The sequence below is a fragment of the Leopardus geoffroyi genome, chromosome D4 (assembly GCF_018350155.1).
Source record: "Leopardus geoffroyi isolate Oge1 chromosome D4, O.geoffroyi_Oge1_pat1.0, whole genome shotgun sequence".
Classification (NCBI taxonomy): Eukaryota; Metazoa; Chordata; class Mammalia; order Carnivora; family Felidae; genus Leopardus; species Leopardus geoffroyi.
In genome coordinates, this window is record NC_059342.1 from 26287522 (window position 1) to 26312925 (window position 25404).

At 41.0% G+C, this 25404-nt stretch overlaps 1 long non-coding RNA gene across 1 annotated transcript in view; it reads right to left on the reverse strand.

The window, feature by feature from the left end:
- Positions 1 to 311: 311 nt before the first annotated feature.
- Positions 312 to 25404, reverse strand: part of LOC123592788 — a 29031-nt gene continuing 3938 nt past the window's right edge. The window contains exon 2 of the long non-coding RNA XR_006709929.1: positions 312 to 4589. This is a non-coding gene — a long non-coding RNA (uncharacterized LOC123592788). The remainder of the gene's footprint in view (positions 4590 to 25404) is intronic.

A 25404-nucleotide genomic window follows, 5' to 3' on the forward strand; every position in this document is an offset into this window, starting at 1 on the left:
CACTAAATTAGAGCCAACCCCAATGTTTGAAACATCTCTGCCTCGGGCGGGACACCCCCAGGACTAGGTGAACACGTCTGGGCAGGGTCGAAAGCCACTGGGTGAAATAAACATCTGCAGGAAAGAATAATAAAAAAGGACAATTGTGGGTGACTGTGCTTCCAGAAGGACAACAAGGAAGTTCGTTAGCCAAGAAGGATTGTCATGGTTCTTCATGATCCACAAAATTACTTTGTTTTAATTCTAGCGCCCAAGACTGGCCTTGCTCTATCCACAGTGGAAATCACCCCAGTCTAGAATTGACACAAGAAGTTGATTTATTTTTATTGTTTGTTACAGCGATTCAATGCAATTTATTTAGGACCACTGTCTCTCACTCAGAGGCAAACTCATAACGCAAACACATTAATCTTGAGAGACAGTATCTTGGATACCAGCAGTTTGGATAACTAGATTGTTACTCTCGGCATGCATGGTTTGTTCATAAGCAACAAAGGAGCTTATCAGATTCAAATAACCCTTAGCAAATATTATACAAACCTCTGTATGCAAAGACATTCACAATTTGCAGGTCTGCACCCAGCTTCAGCCTCAATCACGGGCCCATTTTTAATTGATCTGTTTGGGGTCATGTTTGAACAAAAGGACCCTTATGCTACCATGAAATGCTTGACAAGGTTGGCCCAGGGATAATGGCCAGGAGGAAAGGAGTTAAAGGTTTTCTACTGGCTCCTCCTGATGGTGCCATTCTCAGGCTTCCACCCTTTTTGTACATTTGCATCCAAATGTAAAGGTATTTTTAGTCTTTCCACTTGTCCTTGTCATGTGTATCCTTTGTCATTGTCTCTAGAACCCATTTCCTATTTTCCATTTGCTTTTGTGCCTCTGTTCAGCCATTTCCTAACACAGAAGGCTGTCCCCCTGCCATGGTATTTCTCCTGAGAGGGAAAGATTTCTCTTCTGCCTTCTCTGAGCACCATGCACGTATACGCCTGCTCTAAGGACGGCACGTATATATGCCAAACCTTGATTCTCACCCCAAAGTGGGCTTGCTTTTCCTAACCTCTAAGAAGGGTCTGATGCTATTTAACTCACAAGTTAATTGTAAGAATTAGAGGAGATGCTGTATATAAAAGTGTCAGGTGGGCCTCCACTTTATAGACATATTAAGAAATCAGTGCCTTTCCCTATGCACGGCTATCATCCCTGAACTTTGAACTATTACAGGGCAAGGAATGGACCTCAGGAAAGTTTGGTGGACATATCTATCACTTACTGAGGGTTTATTGTGTGCAAGGTGCCATTTGTAACACTTTGCATTTCCTATCTCACTTAATCCTCACAAGAAATCCATGAGATAGGTTCCATTTATCAGCCTTGTTTTGAAAATGAGAAAACCCCGGTGCAGGAAGGTTATGTAACTTGTCCAAGATTACACAAATAGCAAAGTTGGGATTCAGCCCGGGTTGGGTGTCTCCTGAATCCAAGCATGTAGGTTAGTCTATTGCCTTTAGTGATGGATTATCAAATATTTGTCGTGTTGAAGGTTAAGCTCCAAGTATCACCTCCTTCCAAAGATTGCTCCAACCCACAGAGATCCCTCCTTCCTCTGGAACTCTCTCTTACACTGCCAGTGTTTCTCATTAAGAGGCTAATCACTTTCATATTCAATATAATTTGTGCCTCCCACCCAGCTTCCCCAACTACATATAACTATTAAATATATGTTTATCAAATAGATGGTGATTGACATGGCTGTCATTTATTATGTCATCTACTATACTCATAATGAAAACAATAGTATTCATTCATTCCACCACTCAACCAACAAAGCACCTACAATATCTTAGGCAAGAAAAATGATGACCTTGGAAATGGACAAACAGTTTTGATTACTGGGTCTCCTCTCTAGCGCATTCTTCTGGGGTTTTTCCTCTGCCTTTTATTGATTTGAGCTATTTTACAATTTTTGTAAGTTGGAGAAAATCGACAGGAATGCAAATGATTCTTCTCTATACAAATGGAAATGAATTACGTCCTGTGGAACACAATTGATTATTGCCTTGTGGGTAGACCAGTTGTATAATTATTTGAAGTTTCATTCCATTATCCCTTATGCCCATATATTTTTCATTCTTCGAATTCTCCTTTGAACCTGTTGTTAATGTTACTCATTCCTTCATTAATTCATGAATTAAATAAAGCCTCTGATGTGGGTTTATTTTACATTTGTATGAGAGTCATGATTTTACCCTTTTATAAACAGTACTTCTTATAGACATCATAAAATGCTCAAAATATGTCCATCACAGTCAAAATAAGCATGTGAATCTCCAAGTACAAATCCAGAATCTGTCCCTTAGCTATAAATTCCTACTAGAGTGTCATTTCATTTTGGCAAAGATTTCTTTTTTTTAATTGAGATAGTATTCACATACTATAAAATTCACCATCCTAAAGCATGCAATCTGGTGGGTTCTAGTACGTGCAGTCATCACCACCAATTCCAGATCAGTTTTCTCACCCAAAAAGAAACCCTATATCCATTAGCAGTCACTCCCCACACCACTTACCCCAATTCTAGGCAACCACGAATCTACTTTCTGCCCTCTATGTATTTGCTTCACCTAAACATTTCATTTAAATAGAGTCATACAGTATGTAGCCTTTCGTGTCTAGTTTCTATCCTTTAACATGTTTTCACATTTCACCCATGTCACAGCATGTGTCAGTACTTCATCCCTCTTCGTGGCTGAACAATATTCCATTTTATGGATATAGCACATTTCCTTTACCCATTTATCCGTTGATGGACACTCGGGTTGTTATTATGAGTCATGTTGTTAGGGACACTCATATACACATTTTTTGTAGGCATGCTTTCAATTCCCCTGAGTATAGACCTAGGAGTGAAATTGCCGGGTCATATGATAACTCTGTGTTTAACTTTTTGAGGAACTACCAGACTTTTTTTTTGCAAAGTGCATGCCCTATCGGCAATGTAGGAGGCTTGTTCCACATCCTCACGCAGGAGATTTCTTTTGGCAAATCATAAAAGGAAAATATCTGAGAAAGGAAAGCCCTGGAAAATAGATAAGGTAACCCTTGAGTCGTTACCATGATATACCTCTCACAGGCACCTAGGAAAATGCTGTCGGGCACCAGAGATGCTAGGCTCTACTGGCTGTTTCTCCAGGAATACTCTTGCCCCTATACTCTGCGGCCCCGTGGTGTGACAGTTTGCAGCTGAATATTGGAATTTCCTTTTTCTCGTTGATATTCTGCCTGGCTCGTGGAAGAAGGCTGAGTAACTTTACATCTGTATCAAATCCAACTTACATATCCAGGCCTAGAGACTACTGGGAGCCATTGGGAGCTCAGAAATTTGGCAGAGGTCCCGTCCTTCAAGCTATAATCCCCCTGTGGCTGACCCGATTGGCTACTGTTATCCTCAGTTTAAGTGCCGGGACTCACAAGACTAAATTCTGCTTAAATAATGTAACTGTTTATCCCAGCATAGAGCTAAAGCCCAGGATAGGTACAGAGAAAATTGCCCTGAGAGCAAATATGAGTCCTAATAGAAAAGAAATTCTGCAACCTGCACCCAGACCTTTCGCCAGGCAATTCGCCAGTGCCCGTGCTGTTACTGACAAGGATAAGTGTGGGAAGTGAAGGGAGAGAGATGTGTGGTAAGCTGGTCAGAATTTTTGTGAACTCAGAGATTTTAGTTTTTGGCTGACTCCTCCAGGGCTTGAGCAGTGAGTGGCATGAGTAACAGGGCATTTCAGGCTTCTCACACCCACCTTGTGGATCTTCCCAGTTCTGGACGAGTTTCAGCCAGCCTATGGGGGATAGTAATCGGGTTTGTTGCCTGAAGGCTGGGCTTTGGTGTGTGGTTTCGCTCCGGGCCTCTCAACTGTGCCCTTTGAAAGTTTCGTCACCCCCAACCAGCTGTTATTTCACTGCCTGTGGTTTTCTGTCTAACAGTCTATAAGAAGATTAATAGTTCCACGGCTAATGGGATCATGATTTTAACAAGAGATTGCAGCCAGCTCCGAGCGAGCGCCGACAGAATTCTCCGGCGGCCCGAGGAGTCTGTAGGATCTTGGAAAACTGACACTGGTCTCCTCAGAATGTGAGTTCTGTTTCTTTCTCAGCCGATGGCAGTAGGGACAGCCAGTTCCCCTGGGTAGACTTCTTGAGCACAAGAATAACTTCACACCATTTCTGGCAAATCAGTGCTCCTCGGGCCTTCTGAGTCTGGTGTCTTTGGGGCTGAAGAAACAGCAACACTCAGAGCCCTGCTTTTTGTCCAGAGCAAAGGACAGCTGTTTGCATATTGGGTCTTTTCAGCCACACATATTCTTGATTTATTCCTTGATTCTCAGGCATGCCAGCCCCTTTGCAGACAGGTCCAATGGGTGTAATAGCAATCGCTATGGATGTCCCCATCGCTGGGTGACGTAGTCCTTTGAGCCCAGAGTTTGTCCTCTCTCCTTGAGTCCCTGACTTGACATTCTCTCCCCCGGAGAACTCTTATTTCGGGTCGTCTCCTTCCTCACCATGCATGTTCAGGATCCTTGGCTCATCTTACAAAAGAAGGAGATAGAGCAGTAAATACTTACTAGATATCTGCTCTTGCGTATTTGGTCTCATCTAATCTTGAGAAATAGGAATTATATCCCCATTGTACAGATGAGGAACCTAAGGCGCCATACAGCTTAAGTCATCTGTCCAAAGTCACACAGCTCACGGCCAAGGTTAGATTCAAAACCCCAGTTTGGGTGATTCCAAATCTCAGGCTGGATCTATCCAACTATCGCTGAAGATTCACAGTTTGGAAACGATCGTAGCCTTCTCACACTGTAACATAGCATCTTGCTCTGTTAAACACTCAGGGTTAGTACTTCGGCTGAAGGTTCTCTGACAGATATATGGACATATCCTTGGACCCTGAAAGCCATGCATAATATATCAGGTCATGTCAGGTCAATATGAGATCAGTACTGCAAGATCATAAACAAAGACATAATTTTAAAACCTAAACTAGCTTGTCATGAACACATCTTTCCATTTCCAACTAGGTTCTAACCAAACCGTATTAGGTTACATTAAGTCCTACATATATGAGAAAACCCATTTTCCCCTAAACAAATTAACTGGGTCATCTTTCGCAATTATTGCTGTAATCAAGCTAATGTGTTATTAAGAAGACTGAAATAATTGTTTATGATCTGGTTACTTTGGTCAATGAATAATTGAATTGAGTGACCATTAAAGAAAATCTAATCCATTGCTGTGCACTGAGTCAGTCCACAAAGGGTCAGTGTAGTGGAGCATGAAGCTGTACGCATTCAATTTGAGGGCTGATCAGAGCGTTCCGATATCAGCTACTTCAGCTTTGCGGATAAGAACAACCCATTTGCTCACCTGCCGCACTTTACGCTTTCCAATTTGCTTCATCCTTGCTGGCCTTTTTCCCTTCCTGGGGTGCCCCCCGGCTCCCTCCCAACATTGCACACACTAGTCCTGTTAGCATAGCTATCTCCTACTTATCCTGTGAATCTGCACTCAGTCTTAACTTTCTCAGGGAAAGCTTACCTGAGGCCTCTAATATTCTAACAGCATCATAACCTCCCTTCACGTCCAGCATCCCAGTTATATTCTGAAGTCTAAGGTCTAATTCACGCCTGTCTCATTTGCCAGTGTAAATGCCATAGAAAGTGACAATCATGGGTTTGGGGGTTACTGCTTGGAGGGGGTAGAGTTTGGTCCTCATTGTATGTCTAGTACCTATAAGAGTGCCATCACATATGATAAAGGAGTAAATAAAATGGGGTAAGCATTGCTAAGAGGGTTATTTAAATGGAGCTGGGAGGGCATTAAAGAAGTGGGGCTCATGCACATCAACTGTCTCAAATTCTTGGCATTTTTGCTGACCTCTGCCAAAAGCCAGGACATGGGCTATATGTTGAAATGGACATAAGCAGGCTTTCCATCCAAAGCCAGGCCTAGCAACCAATCGCCTAGAGTTTAGTGTAACTGGAGCTACACCAGCACCAATCACATTTTGTTCAAAACAACTTATGTAAATTCTGTGTTCCTCTGCAAAAACTCTAACCTCCTTTGTCTCTTGGGAGCTCGCTTTCCATTTAGCTCGAAAGTGTATCTAACAGATTGCAATCTCAAAGACCCCAAATAAACACACATATTTTGTTTTGAAGCTTGCAGTTTTGTTTTTCATTGGCTGGTGTAAAGTAGGTGTTCCATAAGTGTTTGTAGATTGAATGACTTTATACAGACATGAGTAAATCGAAGGAAAGACACATAACATTTACTGAGGGCCTTGTGCGTTTAATCCTCACACAATTTTGTGAAAAGGGCATCCCTTCCTTACGCCTCTTTTTCAAAAGAAGAAACACATTTGAAGGGGCTGATATTTTTCTGGCAAACACTGGAACTCAGACCAGTCATAATAAAAATTTGTAAGAGCATCAATCCACTGCTTTTTCCACCAAAGACTGCCTGCCTGTCTGCCTTTCTTTCTCTCTCTCTCCCTCCCTTCCCTTCCCTTCCCCTCCCCTCCCCTCCCCTCTCCTCTCCTCTCCTTTCCTTTCCTCTCCTTTCCTTCCTTCCTTCTTTTCTTTCATTCTTTCTTTCTCTCTTTCTTTCCTTCTTTCTTTTCTTACTCTCCCCCTCTCTCTTCCTTCCTTCCTTCCTGCCTCCCTGCCTTCCTGACTTCCTCTCTTTTTCTCCTTCTTCCTTTCTTTCTTTCTTTCTTTCTTTCTTTCTTTCTTTCTTTTTTTCTTTCTTTCTTTCTTTCTTTCTTTCTTTCTTTCTTTCTTTCTTCTTTCTTTTCTTCCTTATACCAGTGTGTCATGAATTTCACTTCCACTCCTTAAGGTTCAACTCAGGTTGGTGAGTTGCCTCCAAGGCACCTTCTAGGCGCCTGGTTAGTGCCACCAGGCATCTTCCCTTGTTGAAGAATCTCTGATACAGGAAGTGCTGTCCTACTTCTGCTGTGACTCCCACCTGCTGCCATTCTTGCTGTTCCTTATCACCTTTCCTAATGGTAACATGCAGGCAAAAGAATGTTTTCAGGATTTGGCTAAACCCCATGCTCAGGCCAGGACACAGAAACAGGCTTCTTGGTGTACAATTAAAACAGGAACAGAAAATGTAATTTTTTTGAGAGACCAGTAGGAGAAGCATTTTAGAAAAAAAGGAAACCCTACAGAACATTTCCATGAATGAAGTTTACCTTCTAACTAGGAAATATGTTAATGGCAGTACGGCTGCTACTTAAGAAACACTAAAAATGCAACCCAGAGTCCTCCACTGCCCCCGGGGATGGGCGAGCCTTGGGCGGAGGGATTACACACTCCTCCTTGGTGCTCAAAGCCAACTCCTTTGAGGGAAGCATCTTCCAGAGTTCAATGCTAACTTTGTCTTCAGTCAGCAAGAGCCAGAAATGACTTTTATGTAAATTGTGACTTTAAGAAAAGCCTGCAAGGTGTTGAGAAATGTTGACAACAAGTGCATTGACAGTCTACTTGGCTTTTTCCAGAGTTAGGCTGTGAGGCGGGGCTGTAAGGCCATCTTTAATGATGGGATTCCTCCTGCTGTGGGACTAGGCTACCTCTAGTTTCTAGGGGTTACCTCTTCATCTGATGTTCTGCTTACGCCAGAGATTGGCTCCTAAGTAAGTTAGATAGCTTAGGAGAGCCCTGAGTCACCCTCCATCTGACCCCTCCTTACAGTTGTCAGATTAAGCAAATAAAAGCATGTAATGCCCAAGTACATTTTAATTATTTTGAGCTGCCCATGCATTGTAGATTGTGATTAAAAGATGTATTGCCTGGTATATATTACACTTAAAAATTACTTGTCACTTATCTGATAAAGCTGACGGGGATCTAAATTGCATACTTTTTTCCTTGAATTGTATTTCTCTGATGATTTGGCTTGCCTGAGCAGTTACCTGTTCAGCAGAATCTGCTGATAAAATTTCTTGCCGCTTTTGGCTCTGTCCCTGTGATCTAGCTTCTATGGTGGTCACGTCCAATTTGCTTTGTTCTTTTGTCCACTGAACATTCATTAGCGAGAAGCCATGCTCAACATTAACACTATGGGCCAGGATACTAACCATGCGCTTATAGAAAGGTAACAACTCTAAGAAATGCTCCTCAAATGTGATTTCCTGCAACATATAATGCCATCTTTCCTGGCATAACTTGCTTTTCAATTCTTCACAATTACATTGAATCTTTTCAGCAATATTTTAAGTGTCCAGTGACCAAAAACAAAAACAAAAAAAGAGCACGGTCATCAATTTTTAATCCCTTCTTCTTCAACACTACACATGCTGTAAGAGTATTTAGTAACATCCATATAACATCATTGAATTCTTCAGGGGATAAAACCCATTTCAAAAGATAGTCATGGCAAGTCATGGCTGTGATAATTATCCATTTCAAGTCAGAATTTCTTTTCCTGCGCATAAGTAAGTTTGTCTTTTTAAGAACAGCCTTGACACTTAAAGAGATAAATTTTTCTGTCATTTCTTTCTTTAACACATTCAATGAGTTTCTGTAAGCCATGGAGTCTTCAATAATACTATTTGCTTTTCTTTCAATTTGCATAATCCTATTGCTAAAGAGATATTGGAGACTGTAAGAAAAAAATAAGTCGACCTCATTCAATAGATTACTTAAAAAGTCAACAAGAATTTGGAGGACCTATCCTGCAGAATTAAAATCTGCTTTCGGAGCTTCAAATAAAACTGGAGATTCTCACAATTACATTTGTTAAAGAGAAACCAATAGGTTTTTTGAACATGAGAGTATTTGAAGAATACTAAATACCAACAGGATCACAAAAATCCTTTAATTGCTCAATTCACACAATATAAATGCCTGAAATACAAGAAAAATTTCCTAACTTTGATGTCAATAGCAAAGATATCAGATGCTGTCTGAGTAACATTTTGCAAAATATGGATAGGACACCCACATCTCCCATAGAATTGTCTATGCTTTGCTTCAACTCTGTTCGCACTTTTATGCAAATATTTACTGAAATTTGTATTTGCATTATCTCCCCTATTTTTTTTTTTCATAAAGTCCAACTCAACCATGGAGTCTCTGCAAAAATTCGCTATTATTTTTGAACTTTTATCTAGAAGAACTTGTATTCACAGGAGCCTATAAGCAAGTCTTTTTGTGAGAAAAATACATACATTGGACAAGCAGAGGAAATTTTTTTTTTTTTTTTGCACCGTGATTACGTCTATCCATGGCTATGCCTTTAAAAAGATCTCTGATCATCTCTATAATTATAAAAGCAGCTAGTTCATTTTTTATTATTACAGCAGATCTCGTTTTGGCACTCAAAAATTTGCTTGCAATTTTGGAATCTGAAAATACTTCTGGGATCCGTCCATTCAAACACTTTTTTTAAGCTGAAAGACTAATGATAATACGTGGTGTGGAAGCTGCTGCTGCAAGAACCATCTTCCACTTGCCTCCCGATCTTCCCGGGAGGCTGTCACCAGACAATTCCTCATTGCCTCCTGGATTCCGACAAGGTATGAGGCGTTCTGTCTCACTCCCACTTAGGGTACAGCCACAGGCCATAAAACGGCTTAGCTACAGCAGGGCACGGGCTTGTCAGCACCAAGAATGCTTTATCGTTCATGTAATCATCCAGCCCCTTTTGCTCTGGTGTCGTCCGACAGAACCAGGGACACAGAAAACTAGCGCATTTGCTACTCCTGCTTTTGCGATGTGGGTAGCAAAGAGTTTGAATCGAATAAGCGATCATTATTTCTTTACCAGCCAAAATCCATCAGCCTTGCTTGACACCATCCCCATGCTAAGTCTCCTTCCGGCACGTAGCACACATTCGATCCACAGAAACACTGGGACATGTCTTCAGATAAGCTTAGCATGGGGGTTAATTCCGACATCGCAGGTGGCAGCTCCCCTTCTCTCTACCATCAAACAGTTAGTCAAAAATATTAGCCAGCAATAACCCCGATGATGCAGCATAGTGAACTACCCCCGATTTGGGGGGTACAAAATTTGTTCTTGTACCTGTAGATTGGTTGGAGCAGAAGATCTGTTCCCCATGTCTTTCACTCTTTGTGGACCAGGGGGCTAGCCAGGCATGTTGCTCCTATCAAGACAAAAGCAGAGGTGCTAGGAGCGCATGCCCAACCATGCAAGCATATTCCACACCCTGCTCAAATCACATCTGTTAATGTCCCATTACAAATCAAATCACATGGTAGAGTGACAAATCGCAGGGCCAGGTGAGGTATACTCCAGCCATGGAGATGAAATGGAAAGATTATTTTTTGAGTTTACTTAGTTATTTTTGAGAGAGAGAGACAGAGACAGACACAGAGATAGAGAGGGAGACAGAGAATCCCAAGCAGGCTCCACGATGTCAACGCAGAACCCGACACGGGTCTCGAACCCACCAACTGGGAGATCATGACCTGAGCCAAAATCAAGAGTGAGACACTTAACCAGCTGAGACACCCAGGCACCCTAAGACTATTTTTTTAATAATAAGCCAGGGGCGCCTGGGTGGCGCAGTCGGTTAAGCGTCCGACTTCAGCCAGGTCACGATCTCGCGGTCCGTGAGTTCGAGCCCCGCGTCGGGCTCTGGGCTGATGGCTCGGAGCCTGGAGCCTGTTTCCGATTCTGTGTCTCCCTCTCTCTGCCCCTCCCCCGTTCATGCTCTGTCTCTCTCTGTCCCAAAAATAAATAAACGTTGAAAAAAAAAATAAATAATAATAATAAGCCAAAATTCCATATCTAAGAACCACTGTGTGCTCTTGAGTTCAGAGGATATAAGATGTGCTCTCAGAGTCGTTTCGTTACAGCCACTCTCTAAAGAGGGAGCCTCCCCTGCCCCTTCTCTTGGGGAAGGGGCGGTGGGTGTCAGCACATCTCCCTTCAAAGACATCTTGTCACAAATCTTCCCTTTATCTCTACCTATCTAGACCCTTTTATAGTCCTGATGAGGTTAGGGGAGCAATTGACTTTTGATTCTCTTCTTTAAATTCTACAATCTGATGTGTTACAACTCACTTCAATATCTGATATTTAGTGCCTACGGGTCTCTACCAAAGCTTCCATTTTAACATCCCCTTACATAACCAAAACCTGGCAATGCACACAGCAATGCCCGATTTGGGAGCTTGAAAAAGAAGTTGTAATTTCAGTGAAAGGAACAACCTGCCCTCTCTCTTCATGATCAAAATCCTTTGGTTAGGTCTTTGAAAAAGCAGAAAGCTGCCTGTTCAGGGATTCTGGAAAAAAGTTCTAGAGGGAATGGATTTCCAAAGACATAGCGCCCGGGTTGGTAACTTTTCTGGGTTTTCAACCAGTAAGAGCTCATATCCCGCCTTTATGCAAAGCACCACTGCCCAGAAATTAACATTCACTGCGTGGCAAGTATACAGTACAATTAGAAGACATTTCACTCCACAGGTACCCCCTGCTTTTTGAAAGTTCATGTTAACGCCATTTCACTTTTATGAAAGATCACATCAGTACCGGCTTTCGCTAACGGAAAGAAATCCCAAGAGGATTTTTGCTTTTTTGAAAAAAGGGCAGAAGCAAAAATAGCATTTAGCTTTTGTTTGGCAGTGCACCGTTACAAAGACAGCAATGCACCGCAAGCAGAGAGCAGCCCCACCCATTCCTTCCGGGAAACCACACTCAGCACTCAGCATCGAGCTGCCAGAGCTTTGAATGCGTTTGTGAGCATCTGTGCTTTATCTTAATTTATTTTGTGCATCCGTTAGCAAGATGTGTCCTAGGGTATCAGAAAAGCCTAGGAGAGGTTATTTTTGGGGTCTGGGAACGCTCAAAAGATTTCCATATAAATTAATGGTAATTGCTTCTTAGCTTTACACCATTTCAGTTAGTGAAAGGGTTCGTAGGGACATTGTACTTTCAGATAGCAGGGGAAACCTGTACTTTTTACTCAAAAGTTTTCTTCAGCTCCTCCTCCTTCCTCTTCCTCTTCCTCTTCCTCTTCCTCTTCCTCTTCCTCTTTCTCCTCTTCTTCCTCTTCTTCTTCTTCTTCAAAAAGCAGACTACCACTTGCAATGCCTTATTTGAATGTGTTCGGAGTCTTGGAAGTTTGACTACCCTATATTCTCCTAAAAATGGGCCTTGAGAGCCTGTTTGGATGTTCTAGTAGGGGAGTGCAGCTAGTCAGCTACTCATATACCCTTGACCAAAGAACAGTCCTCCTGTATCAGGGAAGGTCATTTTCTTCTACTGAGCACGCAGCTTTGGGAGAGACGCACATGGAACAGTGAGAGAGGAAATGGACAGCTGCCTAGCCAGCCAGATCAGCCGAATCAACCCTGACAATCAAGGGGTCACAGATGTAGCAGCCAGATCACCGTCACATCCTCAAAAGTTTACTAAACATTCTGGAGCATGTATTAAACAAAACTTTCCCTCTCCCTCCTCTGTTGCTTTTTCTCACGTTGAGTAAAGGAGTGTTGAGCATTGACCCAAAGAGGTTTTGACAAGGGCAGGAATGAAAAAGAAAGAAGAGGTAGAAATATTGTCAACAGAAGAAATACCAGTGTCTTCATCCAGCGAATGTCAGAACATTAAGCAGCCCTAGTGGAAATGAACCACCCACTATAAAAATTGGGATGTGCCTTGAGCATATCTTTCTGTTGCAGATTCGTGCATTTTGACTGGTGTCAAAGATGTATTAACTCATTAATTATGGCTCTTGGGAAATGCCTCATGTTCCCATCACCTCTCTTTGCATGATGACTGAATAATACTCTAGGTCTCCTTGGTCTGGAATAGAATTTTGACAGCACGTATACTCTTTCTCTTATCTAACTAGAAAGTGAATGTATTGGAAATTGAGTCGGCCAGTTTATATGTCTCCCGTCACCTATGGGGCCAGCACAGGAGGGTCTCAGAGGAAGACAAAGTTGCAAACACCAGGTGAGTTTACAGATAATTGCTCTTTGCAAAACTATTCACAAAATTATTCACAAAACTATTGGGTTGAAGACATTTAGTAGACATTGCTTCCACCAAAATACAGAGTATCCTTCCTAAATATAGGTAATCAGCCACAAAGTTTCTCTTGTTTAATTATTTCTCATTGATCAAGATGGAGATCTGTCCTAAGGAATGTCAGAGATATAAATTGCATGGAATAGACAAGGCTTTCTGGGAAAAGTTGAGAGTTGGGGCTGGGAGTGGAAGATTAACTTTAAACATATGGAGTTTTAAAATATGGACGTAATAATTTGGAGTGAGGATATTCCAGGTGGGAAGAAACAAGTTGACAAATGCAGGGAGATAGTCTGTAAGCTATCATTTCGGGTGTCATGTCATACACTGCTATCTTTATAACTCTTAGAATTTTATTCAGTCATTCATTCTTCAAGTATTTATTGTGTACCCATTAGGTACTAGGCACTGTTCTATAAACTGAGCCTCAGTAGAGAACACAGCAAATATCTGCTCTCCTCGGTCTAACATTGGGATTAGAGAGACAGATAATACCCCAAGAAGTAAGTATGCCTACATACCAGATAGTAATAAGGGTTATTTTAAAAAGTAATGCCAGGTAAGGGGAAGACCTGTGGGAACAGGTTATGTCTGTGTATTAATCTGAGCAAAGCGAATCATGGACACATGTCAATATCTGAGAGAAGAGCTTTTGAGGCAGAGAAAACAGGAAGTGCAAAGGCCCTAAGGTAGAAGCGTAGCTGACACAGGAAAGGGGACAGGATAGAAATGCCCAATGCATAATAATTGATTGAGTAATCAGGACAAGTGTATGGGACTCAGGCATGACTTACGTGTTTTGAGTACAATATTTATAATGTGGGATAAAGGAGGAAAGATTATCCACTGCATACATTGGCTTAAGCTTTTATGTTGAGTTAATTTTCAACTTACTATGTCTTTGGGGAAATCATAAGGCCTTGACAAAAACCCACAAATGCCCAGCATTTTCATTTATTACACTCTCCCAAGTGTCTGACCCTACACTAAATGATTTACAAACATAACCTCATCAAACCCTTATAACACACTTAGATGTAGGTATTGTTATCCCCATTTTGTAGATGAGGGAAGTGAGGGTCCAAAGTTTAAATGCCTTTCTCAAGTTTATAAAACTGGAAAGAGAAAAGGACTCAGAGATATCTGCCTGATTTCCAAGCACGGCTCTTAAACCCAAAGCTTACCTTATAGGCCAAGTTTTATCTGAAAAGAATTGAAAGATATGCAGCTTTCTATATTATTCCCAAGTTCCATAATATTGGAGATGGGGTGTATTACTTCTTAGATTCATATAGAATACGCTTCTGTGATGAACATGCTTTCTCTCCCTCCCTTCCTTCTTATTATGTGTTTTGATTCTACCTCCTCTGAGTTTGTTTACACATTTATTAAACTTGTATTAACTCCATACTGTGGGCTTGACACTCAAATAAAAGTAATGTGATCCTGCCTTTGATAAGGCCTGATGCTTGCCTGTAGACAAAGAGACAATATTGTGGGTTTTAAGAAAATCTCTAAGGACTCTACCGGCAAGAAAGAGATGATATTCTCAAATTAAGAAGCTCAAGGAAAGATTAATAAAGACCCTATTTAGGTCCTTCATTACCACTTAGATGTAAGCAGGGTATAAGGGAAGTGCAAGGGATCGTGCAAGACCCTGGGGCACTAGAGAAGTATAATCTTCTTAGAGCAAGTATAGGGATTCCTCAAATCTGCTAGAACATTCAAACTGGGTTTGAATTAAGCTTTTCTATTTTGAATACATTCACTGCCAAATCTAGTATGTGAATGCCCCTAAGATTCCATTTTTGGTAAATGAAAATGCCCTTATGAAAATATGTTCTATTTTCTTCTTTTCTATCAACCCCAAAAAACCTCCTGTTACCAGTAGCCTCCTTCAGTAATTTCAGTGACCTTCACTGGAAAATTCTCCAATACTTTTTACTGCTGTTTGTGGCTTTTCCAGACTCTATTCCTATGCCAACAAATTCTTCTCCTAATGTGATCAAACCATCACTAGACTCTGCATGATTCTTCAGCTCAGTTCAACTTCAATGAGTCTCCATTTCAGAGACATGCAAAAAATATTGTTTGCAGAGGTGTATTAGTTATCTACTGCTGCATAACAAATTGCCCTCATATCTTAGAGGCTTTTGCCCTTTATCATCACAGAGATTCTATGAGTCAGGAATTTAAAAGAAGGTTTAGTTGAATTGTTCTGATTCTGAGTCTCTTGTGACATCGTAGTCAAGATATTAGCCGGGGCTGCAATAATCTGAAGGCTTGACTGGAACTGGAGGATCTGTATCCAAGATGACTCACTCACATGGCTGTAAAATCATAACTAAAAGAGTTCTTATATTTGCTTTTCCAGAGATTAAGAACAACACTTACAGAAACATGATCCATGATTATAAAGACTACAAACTGTCCCATGGAACTTAAATGCAGAAAGGAAAATTTTAAATTAGTAGCAAATGCAAGTCTCTATGATATCTAACAGATGTCTAATCAATGGCCGCCTTTCTTAATCCATGTAGCCATTGTTTGGACATAAAATATCAATTCTGTGCTTGCAGCTACAGAATAGAAAGTATTCAATATTTCTGATCCATGGGACCCTACCCAACTCCACCTTACAAACTGAAACCACTAAGAGAAAGAACAGTTAACTGATAAAAGAAGGTGTTAGAGCGGAACTATTCCTGTCTCAATTTCAACTAAAATATCTCTAAGATAAATTCCATTTATCAAAGTGAGTGCAGGACAAATGTTCAAATACATAATTTTCAAAGAAATGGTAGAGAACTAGTTGCATACTCTTGACTCTTCAGCAATGCCAAGGCTAGAAAAATTGGACATGTTGTGAAGAGATGGAATTGTTTCCTTAAAAAAGAACTGTTGCCATCCCAAGTTTCTAATTTCCCAAGGGAGTGAGGGAAGGGATATTACCTTCTTTACCTAAAGCCCAAGGAAGGGGGTTTCATGGGACCACTTTGAGAGCTTGAGAAACCTACTTTTCCTCAAGAGTTGCAAATACAGAGATAATTTCACTTTAAATCAGCTCCATAATTTTGATCAATGTCTTCTAGGCATTCTGATTATTAGGAGAGAATGTCCCCATGACTTAAAGTTATTTTAAGGATGTCTATTACAAAAGAATGACTAAAAAAGTCCAGGGACCTGAAAAGTTTTCATCAAGAGGTATTATAAACGATTCACCATACAATATACTTTAAAGGCAGGGGCGCCTGGGTGGCTCAGTCAGTTAAGCGTCTGACTTCAGCTCAGGTCATGATCTCACAGTTCATGAGTTCGAATCCCACGTGAGGCTCTGTGCTTACAGCTCAGAGCCTGGAGCCTGCTTCAAATTCTGTGTCTCTCTTTCCCTCCCCTGCTCGCACTCTGTCTGTCTCTCTCTCAAAAATAACTGAACATTTTTGAAAATTAAAAATAAAATAAAGGTGAGGTGGAAGAAAAAATCAAATGTGTTTGATTATGTGCTTTTTTAGCATATCAGTGACGTATACAATGATACCAGTGACTTTCCCATGTAAAATTGGATCATCTCCACCCCGAGAGATACAAATTCTCACAATGTCAATTCAGAGTGAAGGACATCCAAAATACCAAACTTCTGGAATTGGAGATGTCAGTTTTGCTGTCTGCAGTTGGAGATTTTCAGAACTGGGCAAGATGAACCATGAGTAGATGGTCATGGAGGTAGAATGATTCTGGGGTTTTAAAACATTTCTACCAATGCACTGATGTATTCCATTTTCTAATTAGACACTTACTCCTTCCACTCATGAGTATATTTCCTTTTAAATGCGAACTACTCTGGGCACTTGCCCTATCATGCTTTCTTATCTTTTATTCCAACCGATTATGATAATGGACACATTAAGTCCCATCTGTCCTACATAACTCAGTGTAAATGAGTTTAATAGATCCATTATTGAGAGGAGATTTTTAAAGGGAGAGTGAAAATGAGGATACCAGGCTGAGAGAAAAGGAAAAGAGATCAGAGATCCCTAAAGGGAAAAGAAAAAAAGACGACCAATAGACAGAAGAAAAACTTTATTTGCTGAACAATATTGTCTGGACCTGCAAATGGGATCCAATGCTTAATACCACTGTGTCTCTTTCTTCCTGAAGGGTGCTATGACCCCCCGTGGATCACCAGTGACCCCAAACACTCATATAAACACCATTTAATAAGACCAAGAACACCGATGCCATTAATGCTGTTCATAGTATTTGAGGTCAATAAACTCTAAACTCTTTCACAATAGAGTATCTCATGGAAGGACTTGTTGGGTAGACAGAAGAGTCCCTGAGAGGTTTGAAAGGAAAATAATTGGAAGATGAGAATTTAAATAGAAGAAATCAAGATCTCTGGCTCCAAAATGACAGTAAATATTATAACATAAAGCATTGTCCTACCTCATGGATCTAAAGCTGGAAAAGAGCTCTCAGTTTTTGGCATCCAAACTCAAGTCCTTCTTCCTTTTGACACTTTTCCCAATTAATGGTAAGCTGTCAAAGGAGTTAAGTGGCTCTTAAAGAATCCCCTAAAAGACTATTGGTGATGTTCGTACTCAACCCACAGATGAGAAAGATTAGCCTTCTCAGTGGGTATGTGCATTTCCTCATCTACTGCCTCTCAGGACAATGGATAAAGCCCAACCAAAACACTTTGAGAGACCCAAACTGGAGACTGAAAAATTGACATTCTTCCATTGTTATTTCCTGGAAATTAGAGTTACTAATCGAAGAAAAAATATGACTACAGAGTGCCTGGAAATAGAAAAAAAAATACCAATGTCATCTAAGACTAAATTCTGTTTCTTTTCTTTGCCATCCTCTTCAATCTCTAATTTTGTTGTTATGGCACCAGTGAAAGTCACATGTTGCCCAATGGAAGGACGTTGTCCATTGATGAGGACCACAGAACTAACTGTCTCAGCCATTTTGGTCCCAGATTTTGGTATTGCTCCCAAGCATAAGAATTGGGCTAATTTGGCATAGAGGTGAACCAACTTCTAAAAGGCATACATGTTTGAAACTGGTGGGGATATCCTGAGTGTATTATTAGTTTCATCAACATTATAATACAATATTTATTTTACTTTAGTGCTAGAGGTTGAGGGTGTATTCCACATTTCCATGTAAATTATGTCTCAGATACCAGCTGGATATGTTTGTGATGTAGGTGATGACAGTTCTTTATCCACAATCATTCACCTCAATTTGCACTTGGCATCTGTTACACATTTGGTCTACTCTTTTTATGACTGTTATTATTGCTCCATGTCAAGAAGAGTGTGTAGACAGAATACTGACATGCCAGCAATAATTGCTGAGACGTGCAGCTTCATACTAAGAGAGAAAATGGTTTAGCACAAAACTCAGAGGGTTGGAGAAGAGTTTAGGAGTTCATTGAACCAAGATGTTCAATCCTTAAGCTGTCTTAGAGAGAAAGGAGCAATTTTGTCTAGGATGGCTAAATTCTCCTTGAGAAAACAGTCTAGCCAAGAGATGACTTAACCACATGTAGGCTAGGGAGGTTGCTCTCAGAAGGAAGAACAACACCTGTAAGTGTGAAGAATTTTCTAATTATTAGAAGATATAAAGATATACACTAAAGAGAGAATTGGAAGATCTAGTGAACTGCTCACATGAAATCTGAGATGAAGCTAAAATGATTAAACTACAGAACCATGGAATGTTAAGGTGGATGAAGTTCAAGCAGAGGTGATGAAGTTCAACTCCTCATTTTGTGGATGAACAAATAGAGACCCACAGAGGCAAAGTGGTTGGCTTAAGGTCAAATTATGAAATAGTGGCTGAGCTGTAACCAGAATTCATCCCCCCCCTCCCCAAACAATATCTTTACACAAAAGCTGCTTCACATACAGAGATCAAGTTCAGTTGAGATTGAAACATATATTTGACGTTTGTTATCAGTCAGGATCAGATTGGAAAAGCAGAAACCACGTTGGGCATTTGAACTAGAGTGAATTTAATGCAAAGAAGAGATTGTACAATCGTTGAAAGAACCAAAGATAAAAAGACGTTTGTGGGGTAGCCAGATATTAGAAACATCAGGAAACAGTTATCACCATTAGAATTAAGGGGACAAAAGAAAGGGACGGGATGTTCAAAACTGAGAAGTTTGGAAAAGGAACCACCCTTTCTCCCCAACTCAAGGTTACAGAGCAGAATTAGAGAAGTCTGGACATACGTTGTTTTACCAACTACTTTATTCTGGAAATTCAAATGTAATTAAGGGAGAGGAAGTGCTAGCAGAGAAGATTTCCCAGGTACTTTGGGAAACCATGGTGCTAGGTGCTCAGAATTTCTGGCGTGAATCTGGCTGACTCAACGGGGCCCATCAAGCGGGTTGGAAGTTCTTCTTAAAGCCCTTCTTTAATTTGGTCTAATTTCAATCTTCTCTCTTGGCACTCTGTGCTCTTCTGTTGTGCTATTATACTGTCAGAACTATAATTAATTAGTTAAATATAAATATTTTCTTACACATATTTTCAATACACTTTAATTTTTTTTTTTCAACGTTTATTTATTTTTGGGACAGAGAGAGACAGAGCATGAACGGGGGAGAGGCAGAGAGAGAGAGGGAGACACAGAATCGGAAACAGGCTCCAGGCTCTGAGCCATCAGCCCAGAGCCCGACGCGGGGCTCGAACTCATGGACCGCGAGATCGTGCCCTGGCTGAAGTCGGACGCTTAACCGACTGCGCCACCCAGGCGCCCCTCAATACACTTTAAAATTCCTGGGTCCGGTACTGTGATCTTCCTAGTTTACTGCTGTATCCATGGTGCTGAGCCTCGTGTTGGGCACAAAGTAGGAACTCCACAAATGCAGGCAATTGTCTTGTAGCATGAGTTTTTCTAACCTGATTTGGATTGTATGGGATTCTTTGACTAAGAAGTATGATTTGAGGGGCTCTTGGGTGGCTCAGTTGGTTAAGCATCTGACTTCAACTCAGGTCATAATCTCACAGGTCATGAGTCTGAGGCTCACATCGGGCTCCGCACTGTCATTCTCTATCTCCCTCTCTCTCTGCCCCTCCCCCACGCACACTGTCTCTGTCTCTGTCTCTCTCAAAATAAATTAAAAAAATAAATATGATTTGAATAGACAATCTAAATAGGCAGATATCCATTAAAGAAATTGAATCAATAATTAATAACCTTCCAGAACAGAAAACACCAGGCTCAGAAGGGTTCACTGGTGAATTCTACTGAACATTTAAGGTGTATAGGAATCAAGGTCAAGGAGCACAGAGTTTTATGTAGGCAGATAGGGGCCTATAAATGGCAACCACAATGAGATCTTGACAAATCAAACCTAAGTTTAAATAAAGGTACCACAAAACTAGTCCAATTCCAAGGAGATACTGAAATGCAAGGAGAACCAACTCAAGCACAACCGGAGACATTGTTTTTGGAACCACAGCCTGGAGTGCCAAACAAAGCAAGCATCAGGTCCAAGAAAATAGCAAAGCGAAACCCAATACCTGGGAGACTATCCGGGAAAGAATAAGACAGGAAATAGGTCTCCGATAGATGGTCTAGCAATGTCTTACACTTGAGGACAGAGGAGCCCAGGTTCCCAACTAACCCAGAAAGAAGAAGCCAGGCTGCAAACTGAGTCACACAGAGGTTCAGCATTTGGAAGCATTAGTCCTGACAATTCTACTGAAGTCCTCAGTACTTCAGCCATCTTGCCAGGAGCCATCATAGAAGAACAGTGATTAACCATACCACAGGGTACCTGCAGCATCTTGTTCAGACAGCAACCCTCTGCCAGCAACTGGGCTGCAGGGCTTTGACCATTTTTTTTTACTGCCAAATATCCTTTCAACCCTTTGTTTACTAATAGCATTTTGTTTTCTTTGGTCAAATGTCTATCTCTGCCCAATACACACATTCTCAGTGCATCCTCGTTCCATGGACAAGACCAAGAATTAGGCACAGCCAATCACATTCAGAGAGGTTGCTTTAGGGATGGGCACATGGTCGACTTTGAACCACTGTTCCTGGAATGTTTCCTGGAACAATGAGGGCGGAAGCACATTCTTTCATTGAGTTGTAACTTGGAGCTGTTGCAGACCAACGGTGCTATCACTTAGGAAGTAGTTCCCAGGAATAAGTTCAACAGAGAACAAAAAGACGAAACAACATATTTTGGTAAATTCATGTTTACACCTGGATCCAGCTGCTCCTGAAGACTATTCCAGGGCTTTTCAGTTACAGAAGTCAACATATTCCCTTTTCTGACTCAAGCCAGTTTAAGTTTTTCTGTCACTTTAACCAAAAGGGTGAGGGAAGTGACTTCACCTCTCTGAAACCATCTCTCTTTTCATCTGTTAATTCATGGTTTCCAAGGCTGCCTTTACTTTGAACAGTCTTCAGACTTTGCCTGTGAGGCAAAGACAAAAATGATTAATGGGGATGGGGGGGCACCTGGGTGGCTCAGTTGGTTAAGCATCTGACTCTTGGTTTCGGCTCAGGTCATGTTCTCATGATTCATGGGTTCAAGCCCCCAACTGGGGTCCGCACTGGCAGTGCTGAGCCTGCTTGGGATTCTCCCTCTCTCCTTGTCTCTCTGCCCCTTCCCTGCTCACTCTCTCTCTTTCTATCTCAAAATAAATAAATAATTTTTTTTTAAAAAAAGAACTTTTGAAAAAAATGGTTAATGTGGATTGTCCATAGCCCCCTCATGATCCAACCCTTCAAAGACAGCCCTTCACCTGCCAGCACAGATTCTGTCTCTCCTCCTTCCACCTTCCTTTGAAACAGGAAGAATTCCTCCCAGCTAGAAAGGTTTAGTCAATCTACATAATAAAGAGGTGGAGGAAATGCAAAAGAGAAGCTCAAGATGAAGCAGGGCCCAGCCTAGAAGTTGAGAGAGGTTTGGCAAAGGATTGTGGGGACATTATTGAAGAATACCTTCCGGGAGTGATGGAAGTAAACAGAAGTCAGAGGCTTCTCCTGGGAGTTGCTGTGGATCCCCACGTGGCTTTTGCAAAGCACAAGTCAAGGATTTGGCTGATTTACACAGGACTGTATTCTTTGACCCTTAGTCCTCTCTAAGGTTGAGCCCCAGGGCACGGAGTTTGGAAAGGTTCTCACAGACCCTCGCTCAGCCTCAGAGACTGTGACTCATTCCCTCCCCCAGGAGTGGCGGGATGGATCCTGCACAACTGTTGCATATGACACCAGGGAGAAAGGGAAGGGCACTCTCTCACCTGAGTAGCTGCGTCTGTGGAGTGCCAGTGAATGGACTGTCGGGAGATTATTCTTGGGTTTCTCAGCTGTCATATGGGCTAAAAAAATCAATTGATGGATGAGTGGTTAAGCCAGCTCTGTGGTTAAGCATTTGTAGTGGTACTTGCCTAGTTGTTCCAGCCATTTTAACAAATAAATTGGATTGAATACTTGGCAGATGATCAATGGCTCAGTACTCAGCCATGACCATGAACACAACACCTGAGATATGGTGGTCACCGATGCTTTTGAGGCAGGCTCTGCTGGAGCTCCTTATACTATTGATTCTCCACAAAGTTGGTAAGCAAGAAGACTGCATTACTAAGAAATTACATGAAAAATGCATTATCAGGATCATGCAGGTATTTAAAAGTAAATGATGCATACATTTGTAAAATCGAAATTAAGGGACAATCAAGATGAGATTATGCGACTTCTCAAGAAATAGTTTATGATAAGTCTTCTGAGAGCACATCTCCAATTGCATTATTTTGCTGCTGAAAACCTTCCAATTATCTATCATTAGCTATCAATTTCAGTAGAAAGTCTCATTATTATTCATGATTCTCCATAATATAGTCTGAACCTGTCTTTCCAGTCTGGTACGCTTCTAGGCTAGCAGTCCACTTATCTCCTCAAGTTGCATGCAAAATTGGGTTTCATGTATATGGGCTTTTTTATTACTATTATTTGTCAGAAGTGGGAGACACAGGAAGATCTACAATTTGCATCAGGTTCTAGAAGGAGTGAAGGAACCCAGAGAGATAAAAAAATTATTGCTCGAAGCCAGGGGTCTACCAATTTGGGTGGGAAAAAAAAAGTAGATCTTTATTTTTACTAATCTCGAACTGAAATTTAGCATTTATTTTGATTGTGAATGAGGCGACAAAGCACAGTAAGTAATTGCAACACATATGTTTCTCTCGGCAGAAATTATAAGCCCTTTCCTATTATGCTGCGTGTAGAGCAGACATCTCAAAATACCACACATGTGCGTTATTTCAAAACTATGGTGGTTCTTAGACCTTCCAATAGATCTACTCATCAAATTCATTAACAAAGATGCACATGTGTTTTTTAATTACTTACCTTGACTTTTTAATATTTATTTTGAGGACTGTATTTAAACTTTTTTTTGGTATTTTTTATGCAATTAAAACATTAATCTGCAGACATCCATAGAGTTGGCCATAACATCAAAGAAGTATATGGGACCAAAATAATAGTAATAAAGGATTAAGAACCTCTTCATCTTAACTTATCACACCCAGGGCTCCATCCAGGCCGGGACAGCTCCTGGTTTGATAAATTTACTCCATGCTTTCTGACTATAGCACTCTTGTCCCATCTGTTTGTTCCACTTGAAATGCCTTCTCCCTACTGTCGGAATTTGTCCAAATCCTTCCCACCTTCAAGGATCATCTCAAGTACCTCTTCATATATAAGCCTCTCCACGCCCCTCCCACAACCATCAGAGAGGTGATTGCCCCATTTTTGAGTCTCCACTGCCACATGCTTGCACTTCTCTTCTGTTCCTCTTCAAATTAAAAGAGGTGACATAACCAAGCTCTGCATGGTAAAGAGCACAGACACTTACATCAGCCAGTCTGGGTCTGAATCCTGTCTGCATTTGTTTGCTCGGTCTGCCACAACAAAGGACCACAGACTGGGTGGCTCAAAAACAGAAATGTGTTTCCTCACAGTACTGGAAACTACAAATCCAAGAACAGGGTGTCTATGGCATTGAATTCTTGGATTACAGATGGCCGTCTTCTCTCTATAGCTTCACATGGTCTTCCCTTTCTACCTCTCTACGTTCGCATTTCATCTTCTTATAAGGACAACAGTCATATGAGATTAGGCACCCCCTCCCCCAAGTGGCTTCATGTTAGCTTAATTACTTGTTAAAAGGCCCTATCTCCAAACACTCCCATTCTGAGGTCTTAGGGGGTCAGAGCTTTAACATGAATTTTGGAGGGATACAATTCCATCTCATACATGGTCTATACTACAACCTAGCTGTTTTACCTTGGAGAAAGTTCTCAACGTCTCTGTTAGCCTTGGTTACTTCATCCATAGTATGAGGATGATAATGGAACTTCCTTCATATGGCTGTGGTAGGAATGAAATGAGTTAACTCCCGTAAAGCACCAGGAGCAACGCCTAGAATGTAAATGCAGGCATCAACAAAGTTAACAATGGCCATGCCTGGCACACTTGCCTGGACCCCACTAACACGATGGAAGGTTCTAGAGGGCAGAAGTTTCTTCACATCCACCTTTTTCTTCTGCTGTTAGGACACGGCCTTTAACAAAATAAATATATTTTGACTTGAATGCTTAATGAATGTTTTAAAAACTGCCATACTGGCTGGGGGCTGAAACAGAGACATACTGAGAAAACATAAGCTGCACACAGCTCTGTAAAAAAAAAAAAACGAATCCAGTTTTGTTTCTTGCCTTTTAAGACCAAAGCCCCTTTTGAAAATACCAATGCTAGTATGTTTAGCCTAACCAACCCTGTGACAGTGCTTAGACCCACCAAGAAATTCCTTCTTTCTGACAGGGATTGGAAGGATTAGAAGAGAAGTCTTCAACAAGCTTTGTTTCTGCAATAAATTTAAACAAAGGATGTGATCCAAATTTTGTAACATAAGTAAAAGGAGAATTCCCAGGTCACTGGGGATATCTCCATATTGAACCTGGTTTCAATTGTATCTTATTAAACTTAAATGCACAGACTACTTTTGGGATACAGTTGATGTTATATTGTGTGCAAAATGCTCTGGGAACTCAATGTAAAAATCACTTACTTCAATTGTTTCTACCCTATTCTTTTTAATACATATATGCTTGCAAGCCCACCCCATGCTTAATGGAAACTTTGGAAAGACGTTTTGTTTTGTGAGAATTTGAATTGATAGGCTGCCATGGAATTAGCTTTATTTTTGTGAGATTGCCTTATAATTACTAGAAACTGGCTCTACATGGCTGCCTCAAACAAAGCTGAGTTCTGTAAAAATCATTTTTGTAATGTT